The sequence below is a fragment of the Phascolarctos cinereus genome, unplaced genomic scaffold (assembly GCF_003287225.1).
Source record: "Phascolarctos cinereus isolate Bilbo 61053 unplaced genomic scaffold, phaCin_HiC Scaffold_726;HRSCAF=1367, whole genome shotgun sequence".
NCBI classification, from domain to species: Eukaryota; Metazoa; Chordata; class Mammalia; order Diprotodontia; family Phascolarctidae; genus Phascolarctos; species Phascolarctos cinereus.
Window position 1 is genome coordinate 408,486,342 of NW_027556098.1, and position 13,144 is coordinate 408,499,485.

At 54.9% G+C, this 13,144-nt stretch overlaps 1 protein-coding gene across 11 annotated transcripts in view; it reads right to left on the minus strand.

The window, feature by feature from the left end:
• Positions 1–13,144, minus strand: part of SIPA1L3 (signal induced proliferation associated 1 like 3) — a 161,039-nt gene that overhangs the window by 102,570 nt on the left and 45,325 nt on the right. The window contains exon 1 of one of the 11 annotated variants that reach the window (XM_078145809.1): positions 8,824–9,269. The exons of the other annotated variants lie outside the window; for them this stretch is intronic. The gene's annotated coding sequence lies outside the window, so the exon portion shown is untranslated. Of the gene's footprint in view, positions 1–8,823; positions 9,270–13,144 lie in introns of those variants that run through there. 11 annotated transcript variants of the gene reach the window in all.

Genomic DNA, 13,144 nt, shown 5'->3' on the forward strand with positions numbered 1-13,144 from the left:
TGTATGGACTGATGCTGAGTGAGTGAGCAGGACCAGGAGAACGGTGTACATAGTAACAGCCATACCGTGAGATGACCGACTTTGACAGACTTGGCCCTTCTCAGCAATGCAAGGATCTAAGACAATTCCAAAAGACCCATGATGGAAAATGCTGTCCACATCCAGAGAAAGAATGATGGAATCTGAATGCAGAGAGAAGCAGACTATTTTCACTTTTTTTAGTTTTTTGGTTTTTCTTTCTCGTGGTTTTCCCCTTTTGTTCTGATTCTTCTTTCACAACATGACTAATGTGGAAATATGTTTAACGTGATTGTACATGTATAGCCTGTATCAGATTGTTTACTGTCTTAGGGAGTGGGGAAGGAAGGGGAGCGAAGGAGAAAATTTTGGAACTCAAAATCTTACAAAAATGAACGTTGAAAACTATCTTTACGTGTAATTGGAAAAAGTAAAATGCCGTTAAGTGGGGGGGGGGGCGGGGGAGGAAGGTTGTAACCTTGAGGACTTTGTATAGCACGGAGCACGTTTCCTCATCCCTTCTTTCCTTCCTTCTTCCTTCCTTCCTTCCTTCCTTCCTCCCTTCCCCCCATCCCTCCACCAATCCGCCAGCGCCATTCTCTCAGCCCTCTGAGCCCTTCCTTGCAGAGAGGAGGAAACGGGCACCAGAGAAGCCAGGGGAGCGCACAAGTCATTTAGTGCTACGCCCTCATCATTCAGACAAGGAAGCCCAGGGCAGCTGGGGAAAGGGCACGGCCAAGGTCACGCAGCTGCTGAGTGACTAAGTCAGGCTCAAACGCCCAGATCCAGTGGTCTTTCCATACACCACCAGGCTGCCTCCCTTACCTACTCCCCAAGTGCCCCTTGTGAAGCAGGCCAGCGGCCGCAGGGCCCTGTGCAGGCGCCTTCCCTGGATCAGGGGTTCCCTCTCCTCTAAGTGCTGAGCTGGCGCATCGCGCAGCCACGGACTTTGTCCGGGGACAGGCTGCTCCTGCCACGCCAGGCCCATCACTATTCAATACACCAGATAAGGCAGGTCTTTTTCCCATGTGAACGAATCGCTGAACTGGACACATTCTACTAATCACAGGGCGGAAATCCTCTGGAATGTGCTGGGGCTTTCTGGGAAGAAGGGGAAAGGACCAATGGTGGCCAACCCTCTTATTAGAAGGCAGCCTCTGAAAGGCACCCTTAATTGTCAGGCTCGGTCACCATGGCGACAGGGCTCACCCACAGCCCCGAGCACGGCCCAAGGAATCCCTGTCTCATCTTCAGCCAGGAGGGCCTGCACCAAAGGCGCCGGTGGTAGTACTTCAGCAATGCCCGGGCCTTGTCTGCCAGGGCCTGGAAAGCTCCCGCAGAAGCCCAGGCTGCCCTTCTAAGTCAGCCCAGCTCAGCTCTACCTAAGTGGCTCAAACACAGGGTTTGGAAAATACAAGGAAGTTATTTCTCACACCTTTTTTGCACAAAAAATAAGTGGTAGATGTTCAATCCTGAGCTGCCACTGTGTTCCTCTGAAAGGGAAGGCCCAAGCACTACCACCCTAGACAGGTTGCCACATTATTTGGGGGCCTAAAGCTGCCTAATCTGTAAGATGGACACAGGACACCTGCCGTGCCTGCCTCCCAGGGTGGCCAGGAGACCCTGACAGAGCACCGCCCCAGAACAATGAGCTCAGAGGATGCCAGGCAACTACGCTGAAGTGAATGCCACATTCTCAACTCTCAGAAATCTCGGGCACCAGGTGCCAAGCCTCAAGAATGCCTCTCCCACCCCACCTGTCCAAGATTAGGGACCCACCATGCAGGGAGCTGGCCTGAAGCCTGGACCCAAAACCTTCACTGCAGACCTGGAACACTGATAGCTCTGCTGGCAGATCTCCCACCCCCAGCCTCCTGACCCCAATTCCTGCTGGAGAACGGAGACAGGGAGAGGCTTTCTCCTGAATGCCAAGCCAGTGAGCAAGAGGAAATAGCTGGAGGAGGAACCCATGATCTGGGGACATTCAGTCCTGGGCACAGAGTCAGAAATGTGGGTTCAAATCCTGGTTGTCCTGTCTCCTTCCCCATCACCTCACCTCCCCAGAGAAGGAAACTGAGGCCCAGAGAGAGAGGGGACTAGAGGCAGGCCTCCTGGCTCCCAGTACAGGGCTTCACGGCTACCGCTGGTGACAGAATCTTCAGCTGCTCCATCTGGCAGAGGTTACATCCATGCACTGACCTTAAAAAACTGAATTTTAAGATGTTTCCATATGGAAGAAACCTCCCAGACTAACCCCAGGACACCAAGGGTTCGCAGCTGTTCAAAGCCTAGCAACACCAACTGGGAAGCAGGCCGCAGCCTCCACAAGGGGCCCTGCCCCCGGGCCTCTGCCTGCGCCATCACCGTGACCGTGACCGGGGAGGACCTGGCCCTCGGGTTCCCTTCCTGGCTCTCAAGCTCTAACCCAATGATCTCTAGGCCTTCTGATGCAGTTCCTGTCACTCTGGGCTGGCTATAACTGTTAAGAAGCTTGGGGGTGGGAGGATTCAATTCAATTAACATTTATTAAGTGCCTACTACGTGCCAGGCACTGGGCTAAGTGCTGAGGATACAAAAAGAGGCAAAAGACAGTCTGTGCCCTGGAGGCGCTTACATCTCTCTGCAGCTCCTAGAAGCGTGCTGCCCTGGGCCAACCTGCCTGGCCATAACCCTAAGGCAGGAGAGGCACCATGCCAACATGCCACAGGCCATCAGAGCCAACAGAGAACCCACCAGATTCAGTCACAGAGCATGCAGGGGCAGAGCCTGGGCTAAAAACCAGGTCTCTGGATTCTTGGCCCTTTCCATCCCATGGCTGCCCTAGCTACGGGCACGTGGGCTCCCCCCCCCCCACCTCCACACCCACGGCTCAGCTGGGCCCCGTCTCCTCCCACCCTGGCTTCACAGGAATGGGAAGCAGGGCCGGGCAAGAAGGCCCAGTCACGGCTGGGCTTCAAGATCCAAGCATGTATGGGAGGGCAGCTAGTAGTGTGGAACCTATGGCTGGCTCAGGGCATGGAAGTGACTAATGAGTCGACTGCAGGATGTGACAGGACCCTCTGGAAGAGTCCCAGAGCTAGGAGGCAGGGCTTCCTGATGGCTACACTATGTCTGAAGAGCACAAAACAGATCTGGGAGCGCCTTTCAGCAGACATAGCTTGGCCCATGGGAAAGAGGCCTAGATCGGGAGTCTGAATTTTGACTCTGCCGCTTACTATGTAGATAGATGACCTTGGGTGAATCGCTGCAAAATGAGCAGGGTAGACCATGTCACAGGGTTGAGAGCTGGAAAAGACCGTGGGCAGCCGGTTCCCAGCCCTTCCTTTTACAGATCAGAGAAGGAAGGCACCTGGCTCACTCACGGGCATCCCCCCAGCAGCCAGGGCCTGCCTCTCCTCTGCCCTGATGGGAAGGCTTCCCTCACACAGGGGACCAGGCCACAGCTGAGCCTGGGCTCAAAGACAAGCGGGGTCCCTGGACTCCACGCGTTTAGGAAGGAAGCTGAGAGGTCACGGAATCATAGCAGTAATTGGCCACTGGGCACTCTGATGAACCTCAGGCCACGGGGCTCCCTGCAGTCCGTGACTACAGCCAGAGCTAACCCTCCCCCACAGACTTGGGCCAATGCCAGCAGAGTAAGACCCAGTAATTTCCTCTGTGGTCACTATTAATCACACCCCTCTGAACAACCAGGCCAGGCAGAGGGCAGGGCTAAGAAACTACCCGGCTTCCCTGAAACCAAACACATGATCTCTGTGCTGAGATCAGCTCCTGAGGCCCAGGGCAGAGAAGAGGCCTTCCATGGCTCACGGTCTCCAAAGCCCAACTACCTCATCTCTGGGAAAACCAAGGGGGAGCTTTTTTAAAAAAGGAATTTAATTTCTAAGGTTTTCCCAATGCCTTTTGTCTGCATATTAGGCACCACCCCCACCACCCCAAGTCCAACATTCCCTCCATCATCCCCCAGGGGCTTCCTTTGTAGTAAAGGAAAAGAACACAACAAAGCCAACCGGGGCAGTGGTGTGCCTGGCAGGTCTGCGGCAGTCTCCACCCCTCACAAAAGCTCATGGGAGCAAGAAGGGGCCTTGGAGAAAGGTGGTCTGCAGAGGCCACAGCGACTGGCCCCCGCTCCCCCAGAGGGACAGAGTCTCCGTATTCCTCTGCCCCTCTCTGAGAGTTCAACAACAGACCCACCACTGAGGCTCACAGACACCTGGGACAAGAGAGGCCCGAGGCCCATGGCCCCAGGGTGGGAGAAGGGGCCTGGAGTCCAGGCTCTCCCTAAGGTGCGAATATTTCTCCCCTCCTGCAGAAATGGCAGGCCCAGGCACTTTCAGCTTTTTCCAGAAAGTGGCTGCTTCTGCTTGGAACAATACAAGCTGACATTTAAAGTTTGCAAAGTACTTTAAACAGAAGACCTCGGGAGGAAGGTATTGTTATCATCTACATATTACAAATGAAGAAACTGAGGCTGAGAAGAATGATTGGGCCTCAAGGTCACACTGTGAGTGCCTGAGATGGGGCCAGAACCCAGGCATCGATGGCCCTGCATCCAGCGCTATCCACTGTATCACACTGCCTCTCACCAATGAAGAGAGGGTGTCAAAGCTATCTCCCCTCCTAGCTCTCTGAGACCCTACGGATCAGGACTGATGGTTTTTCTCGGACAATACTTCAGGGCCTCAGACCGCAGACCCTCCAAGGCTCAGTCAGGGAGCTCTGAGGCTACCGCGGGCCCCACCGGCCCACCCCCTGGCATCTGGTCTTCTGAAGGGGACAAGCTTCTCTCCACACTAACTGAGGTGAGCACTTTGCCCAGGTTTCTTTCCACCAGGCCTCCCATCACCACCCTCAGTGGCGGGAATCTGTGGGGAAAGCCTAGTACGCCCTGCTGCTTACTAAGGACGAGAGACAGCCAAACGGGGGCAGAGATATCAGGCCGGGACCAAGGATCCCTGCTCCCTGACGACCCAGAGAGGTAAACCCCTTCCTTCCCTGCCCTGCCAAATGTCTGCCCTTAGCCAACTGCCTTCACTTACAGATGAGGTGTGAAATGACTTCTCCAGGGTCACTCTGGGGGCAATCCCAGCAGGCGTAAAAGCCATTTATCCAATATTTGTAAAAACGAGAACTCTTGATTGACAATAGCGATTTCAATACAAGACAAGAGAAGTGGTCAGTGTGGGCAGAAACGGACCAAGGCCCTCCTCCGGGCTGGGCCATGTGCTGAGAGGTGGGGGTAGAAAGACAGGTCTGAAACAATCTCTGTTGCCAAGAAGCTTCTGTTCTAACAAGAGGGAGAGGAATCTGTGGAGGCTGCCTGGAGAAGGCAGCAGCTGAGCTTGGAAAGGACGCAGCTTCTTGCTGGAGGTAGAGCTGGGGGACGGAACATTCCAGCCACCAACTGAGGAAAGCACAATGTGTGGCCAGGGAACAGCAAGGAGAACAGTGGGAAAGCTTAAGAGGAGGCAGAAAAGACACCAACATATTTACTTCTTCTAACTGCTCAACAGCTCTGCCAAGTACGCACGAGACGCTGTCGGGCTGGGCGCTGGGTATGGGACAGGCCCTGCCTGCAGGAGGCTTGCCATCTTCTAGAGGGGGACTACCACCCACAGAACCTGCTCCTCTACTCCAGAAACAGCAGGGGCTCCCTACTGCCCCCAAGAGCAGCTCCGAGATGCCTGGCCCCTGCCCACCCGACTGCCCAACGTGGCCGTTGATGCCTGGCCCCCGCCCACCCGACTGCCCAACGTGGCTCTTCAGTCAGAGACACTGGCTGTGCCCTTCCCTGAACAAGGCTGTCCACCTGCTGGATCTGGGCCTTTTCTCTGTCCGTCCCCCACACCTGACACACTTTCCCTCCTCATCTCTACCTCCCGGCTTCCTTCAAGTCCCAGCTAAAATCCCCACCTTCTACAGGAAGCCTTTTCCCACCTCTCTTCATTCTGGCACCTTTCCCATGTTAATTTCTTCCTATCTATCTCATACACAGCTTGTTGCATGTTGTCTCTCTCGTTAGACTGTAAGCTCCTTGAGGGCAAGGACTGTCTCTTGCCTTTGCAGGCCTCACATTTAGCGCAGGTGCCTAATAAATGCTTGCTGACTGACTATAGGGTGAGATGGAGACAGAGAACTAGAGAAAGTCGCCTAGTGACGGCTTCGTGGAGGAGGAGGCCCCTGACCTGACTGTTAGATGCGGAACCTGACTCACAAAGGAGATGGCATACGGCAGGGGAAGGAGTGAGGGCAGGAAGCTGCAGCAGTCATTCGGACCGCACAGAGACTTTACAAGCCAGCAGGATGGAATAATCATGACAACAGCAACAATAAAAACAACAGCTCTCACTCAGCACCTAAAGTTTGCCGAGTGATCGTCAGAAGGACCCAGGTACTCTCGGGATGATTTCTCTTTGCATGGGGAAACTGAGGTTCAAGAGAGGTGAAGGGATCCCCAGGGAGAAGCATCTGAGGCAGCATTTGAACTCGAGTCTCCTCCACCGGGCCTCACTCAGTAGCGGGCAGAGACCTGGACTCGGAGCAGGTGCCCCAATGCTGCCACTGGCGCACGGAGCTATGGCCTCAGCCGGGTGGGGGCTGTGCGAGGAAGAAGGGGGCAGGTACGAGAAATTCAGCTCCACAAATAGCTTCTGAGCCCCTAGTGACCTACTGTGTGCCGGGCACTGCACGAGAGCCAAGGTGGCAGGTGCCCCCCGTGGCTGGGCTCTGGAGCTCAGGCTACGAGGGGCAGAGCATTCCAGAGGCTAGGCTGGGCATGCTGCAGATGGGGTGCTGGGAACAGAGATGCCTCACGGGGAGAAATAGTGACCAAGCCTAGAAAAGGGATGAAGGGAACAAAATGATACAGAAAGCTTGAGATGCCAGGCTGGGGAGTTGGCACCTGGCAAAGAAAATCCTGGAAGACTGCAGAAAAGGGGAACGACATGGCCTGCCAGTAACATCTGTGGCAGCTGAGTGGAGGTGGGGAGGCCAACGCTGGTGCAGGCCAGCAAGAGGGGCTTCCCGCCTCCCAAGTCTCTCCATGACAGGCACCTGCAGCTCAACCCGGGGGCGTCAGTGAGGGGCATTTCCATGCCGCGAGGCTGCGAAAGAGGCAAGGGTCACTCCAAAGTCACAAAGCTGGGTAAGCAAAGGCCAGTGGTGCGAAGGCGGACACCCAGAGCGGGGACGGCGGTGGGGAGTTAGGTCATGGGGTGCTGGTGGGACGGGGGGGAGGAGCTGGGGTCTGGGTGGGTGCATTTAGGAATCATCTGCAGAGAGGAAGCGGAAGCTATAGCAACGAGTGAAGGGCTGGGACAGAGACTGACGTGTTACACAGAAGCACCGAAGAAGCCCAGAAGGCACAGTCTGCGAGGTGGGAGGAGAACCAGGAGAGATGGAACAGAAGCCTGGGAGCGTTGGGAAGGGGGTGGGGGACGCTGCAGGAAGGCCCAAAGGCCGGCTGCCTGAGCAGTTAAGAATGACAGGCAGAACGAGGAAGAGAGCCCCTTTTTCACAGCCCTTAGGGGTTGGGGGCTCGCTGCGATAAACAGCTTCCGATTCACCACCAGCCCAGGCAGAATGGTCACCACCGTAGCTAGTGAACTCAAAGAACTGCAGAATCGATGAGCGGGCAGGGGCCCGTCCTGATCTGGATGGTGGGCGTCATCACCCACAAAGTCATTTTCTCATAACAACCCCATGAAAAAGGCTACACAGGCAAGATGATCCGCATTTTGACAGATTTCAAGGGTTAAGTGACTTGGCCAAGTTCACATGGCTCCTACGAGGCAGACTTTGAACCCTGGTCCCCAAACTCTAAGTGGGGCCTCGTTAAATAAGATAATCTTGGACAGGTCAGCCAGGGCACAGAGGCAGAAGGCCCCGGAACACCAGGGAGAGGCAGTCGGAGAGGCTTAGGGGCAGAGGATGAATTGACCAGCCGAGTCCTCAAAGAAGCCTGACCCATTGACAGGTGCAGCCAGAACCACCACCACTTCCCTCTTTGGTATGAACTCTTCCCTAGCTAAACAACTGGGGGCTGCCCCCACCCCTTCTTTTGTACAACTGACTGTTCTGGCTCAGTAACGAAGAAGAGACTTAGCAATATCACAGAATCACACACACACACACACACACACACACATATACACACTCACACACACATATCCACATGTCCTGTCCGTTAGGACCACCAGGGGCAGCGTGGGAGCTGACCCCACTTCCACTCATTTGCTGCTCCACGTGTGACACTCTCAGGAGCCGCTAGAAAGAGGAGAGGCCATGCCACCTGGAGGAGGGGTCCCACAGGGCAAGGGGCTGCCAAGGGCACTCGGCACCCCGATGCTGACACAGCAGGGCAGACTAGTTCTGCAGCCCCCCTCCCCGACCCCTCCACAGAGATTGCCAGCTGCCGGCCCTTTAAGATCACAGACAGAGGAAAAGGGGTTTTTGGAGGGTGGGGGGAGATTGGGCAGGTGCACAGGCTCATTGGAAGGGGCATCCTCCAGCTCATTTCTTCCCATCTGGCACCAAACATGTAACAACAACACACCCTCCAAAGGGGTGCAGAGGGATGACCCCCCCCAACTCATCCATCATTGCAGCTACTCCAGTTGGGACTAGACTTCCCCCTGCACCCCAGACAGCTCTTGAGAGCTCCCTGACAAGAACTGGGAAAACTCAGCCCCAGAAGAGAGAGAAGAGGCTCCTCTGCCTTCAGTGGGGTTCAGGAAGGCAGTAAAGCCTTCCTCCAGGGCTCCCCACCTCATCAGGGGCACACGTCAAGGCTGCTGAAAAGCTTACCTTTGTGACACCCATAAAGCCCTCTTCCATTCAGCTCCTTGGTCATCAAATCAGAAGCCTCCAGAAGGGTTCCCTGGGCCACGTGAGGCCATGCAGCAGCTGAGGAGCCCACGAGAGAGGGAGGGAAGGAAGGGAGGAAGGGAGCGAGAGTGAGTGGCTCACTGGTGGTGGCGGCGGCAGAGGCGGCAGCAGCAGCAGCAGCTTGGGAATGCTCCCCCTCCGATGGGGACGAGTCAAACTTCAGACGCTGCCCTGGCGGCGGCGGCGGTGGCAGAAGCAGTAAGGCGAGCAGAGGCAGCAGTGGTGGAGATCGGTCAGCAGAGCCGCAGTCCTGGGGCCCAGCGGGCTCAGCCCTGCTCAGGCAGTCATGTGCCGCCGCATATTCTAGCCCAGCGGTGGGGTGTGTGTGTGTGTATGCGCGCTCACCCGCGCGTGTGTAAATGTGTGTGTGCGGTCCCCCCCCAACCCCCAGCAGAGCTGCAGGCCAGCGCCACCCGCTGCCTCCCCACCAACTCTCAGACAGCCAGAAGCACATCCGGACTGGGAGAGGCAGAGAGGGAGACAGCCGCAGGGATGGAGGGAAAGAGGGAGAAACAGCAGGACTGAGAGGAGACACACAACTACCAGCCAGGACCTCCAAGTTCAGACCGGGGACCAGAAGGGGAACCTGCCCAGAGTCCCCTGAGAGCCCCGAGGAGGGAGGGGCAGCTGCACCATTTGCACAGTCTCCCCACGTTTGGCTGTGGCCCCAAAGAGGTTAAGGAATGTCTCCCCCCCAGGGGTGAGCCTGGGGAGGGGGATGGCTGGCATTAGCAAGTCTCAATGGACACTGGGGAAGAGCTCTGTCCAGCCTGGAAACTCCTCCTGCATCTGCCCTTCCCCCCAAAACCGGACATCCAGAGCTGCCCCCCCCCGTGTGTGTTGTTGTGTGTGTGTGTGTGTGTGTGTGTGTGTGTGTGTGTGTGTACTTGCGCGCACGCGCACACACACACATACACACACACACCCATCTGAAGGCTATCTAACATCTAGCAGCAGCTGCTCCTGCTGCTTAATCCACATGGAGGTAGAGGGGCCCAGAAAGTAAACTCTGAGGCTTGGGGGGAGGGGACTGCCAAATGAGGCTCTCCAGACCCTCCCTCCTACACTGGTCACCTAACCAGGAAAAGCACTGGGGCCGGGGAGGCCTGCCCAAAAGAGGAGTCTGGCCCGCCTGGCCTGCTCCCAGCCCCAGCCAGCAGCCTCAGAGGCTGAGAATGATGGGCCAGACTCCTAGGACATCAAGGTTCTAAGCAGCCCAGAGAGGACCTGGCCTGATCCATCCCCGCCAACAAGGAGGCAGAGGCCCACAGGCAATATGTGACTTCCCCGAGAGTGCACAGAGAGGACTGTGGGGAGAACCACGGGGAGAACCATGGAGAGAACCAAAGGGAGAACCATGGGAGAACCATAGGGAGAAACACGGGGAGAACCACAGGGAGAAACATGGGGAGAACCACAGGGAAAAACACAGGGAGAACCATAGAGAGAACCACGGGGAGAACCACGAGGAGAACCATAGGGAGAAACATGGGGAGAACTATAGGGAAAAACACGGGGAGAACCATAGGGAGAACCCAGTCTCCTGGTCCTAGCCTAGAAACCCTCCTCCCACTGGCTCAGTAAATAACACAAAATCCCCAATCTTATCAGTAAGTCCGTTGATGCGTCAGGCAGCAGGGCCATAGCTAGTCCTGGACTATTACAACGGCCTCTTCCGCAGCCTCCCCGCCTTTCCAATGCTCCTCTGAGGCTGGCAGGAGAAGTGATCTTCCTGAAGCCAAGTCTGGCCAGGTCACTCCCCTACTCAAGAAGTTCCTGCTGCTCCCTACTGGCCGTAGGGTCAAGCACAGCTGCTTCACAAGGGGGCTGCTTTCCAGTATTATCATACGTCCTCCCGGTCTTCACATAGCCTGCAATCTAGCCCTAGTACCACTAAGAATGTAATAACATAGAAACATGCAAAACTAATGCACGCCTTCCTGCTATTGCCATAACTCAGCACACCGTCTCCCACCCCTGGACCTTTGCGTTAGCTGTCCCCCTTGCCTGGAGCACCACCTCCCTTGCCTCTGTCCCTCGGAATCTGCTTTGCTGTTGAGTCGCTGTTCAGTTGTGTCTGACTCTCCATGGCCCCACTTGGAGCTTTCTTGGCAGACACAGAGTGGCTTGCCATTCATTCCCTTCTCCAGCTCATTTTACAGATGGAGAAGTTGAGGCAAACGGGGCAAAGTAACTTGCCCAGGTCACACAGCCAGGAAGTGTCTGAGGCTGGATTTGAACTCAGAGAGATGAGTCTGCCTGACTCCTGGCCCAGCGCTCTATCCACTGTCCTACAATAGCTTTGGTATTTGATAACTGAATAATTGATAACATTAGTCCCTACTGGGCCTGATAAAAAAAGCCGAACAAGATGAGCTGCGTCTGGTCGCTAACACAGCACAAAGCAGAGGGGAATGGGTGTTGGAGCTCCGGCACCTCTCTGCTGGGTCCTCTGCAGGCCTACATTACCTCAGGGGCCCTGTAAGCGGTTATTATTCTGATGATTTCTCCTCCCTCGGTGGAGCCATCTGTCTACACTGGCTGCTTTCTCCTCCCTTGGTGGAGCCATCTGTCTACACTGGCTGCTTTCTCAACCCTGCACAGCCTCATCACTCACATGAAAACCTGCTCTGCAAGGCTCCCCGTAACCTCTGGGCCACCCAATCTGACAGCCTTTCTCTGTCCTCTCTGCAGAACAGGACCTGGCTGTCCCTCTCCTTCCAGATTCTCTCAAAGTTTTCACAACTTTCCCCCGCTGGCTTTTCGTCCATGGCGTGCCTGCTTGTCTCCCATGCCACTCACTTGAGTCCTCTTCTCTTTTCTATCTCACCTCTCTGCCTCAAACCGCACTCTCTCCTCAGCTGCCAAAGTTATTTTTTAGAGCCTCTGTCTCATCATGTCACCTCCCTGTTCAAGGCGCTCCAGACACTAACATCAAATACAAAGTCCTTTATTTGGCACTTTAAACCTCACAACTGGGCCCCCCCCCCGACCTTTTCAGTCTCCCTGGAAGGGGCCCCCTCCACCCGCACCATTCGGCCACCCTGGCACACCCACAGTAGCTCAGACGCCACCCTCCAGCTCTGAGCTCCAAGCTGCCGCGCTGCTGCTCGCCATCCCTGAAGCCCATGTTCCTTCCCCTCTGCCCCTTGGCTTCCCGGGCCTCCTTCAGGCCTAACCTGCAGGAGGCCTCATCTGGCAGGTCTTCAGCTCTCAGGTCATTCTCCATCTCCTCCCTAGATCCATACTTTACAGGTACCTAGTTACTGACGTGTTATTTACATGTTAGAAAGCTCACTCCCTGAGGGCAAATGCGGCTCTGGGCCATCTGTGCATCCCCAGTGCTTATCACAGGACCTGGCCCAGCATCAGGAGATCATATCAAATGAGTTAATATTTGTAAAAAGCATTTAGCACAATGCTGGGCACACCTGTTGTGTGGTCGTTTCAGTCATGAACGCTTCTCTGTGACTCCATCTGAGGTTTTCTTTCCAGAGATACTGGAGCAGTTCACCATTTCCTTCTGCAGCTCATTTTACAGATGAGGAAACTGAGGCAAACAGGGTACAATGACTTGCCTAGGGTCACTCAGCTAGCAAGTGTCTGAGGCTGGATTTGAACTCAGGCCTTCCTGACTTCAGGCCAGGTGCTCTGTGCACTACGGCGCCAGCCAGCTGCCCCACTTGGCACACAAGGAACACTACTAGAATACTTATTCCATTCTCTCATAGGTGCTTAATAAATGTTTGCTGAACATGACTAATATGGAAATAGGTTGTGCATGACCTACATCAAACTGCCTGCCTTCTCAGTGAGGGGGGGATGAGAGAATGTAGAACTCCAAAAATTCCAAAACTAATTTTAAAAATTGTTTTTACATGTAACTGGGGGGAAAACAAAATATTAAATAAGTAATTTTTAAAAATAAGTATTTGCTAACTGTTTTACAGATGAGAAATGAGGCCTGGGGAAGTGACGTGGCTTGGCCAGGGACACACATCTGGTAAATATCACAAAAAACTGATGAAGGAAGAAATGAGCAGATGCTGGAGAGTGGCTGATACCCCGAGGGGAGGCACACCGAAGACAAACATCTTTGGAAATCGATACAATGACCATCCCCGACTCTGGGGGACCAGGGCTGCAGAACAGGCAGGAGACAGCAAGGGAATGTGTCCTGCTTGTCCATGCATATTCATTATAAGAGTTTTGCTGTTCCTTTCTCTTTCTTTCAATGGAG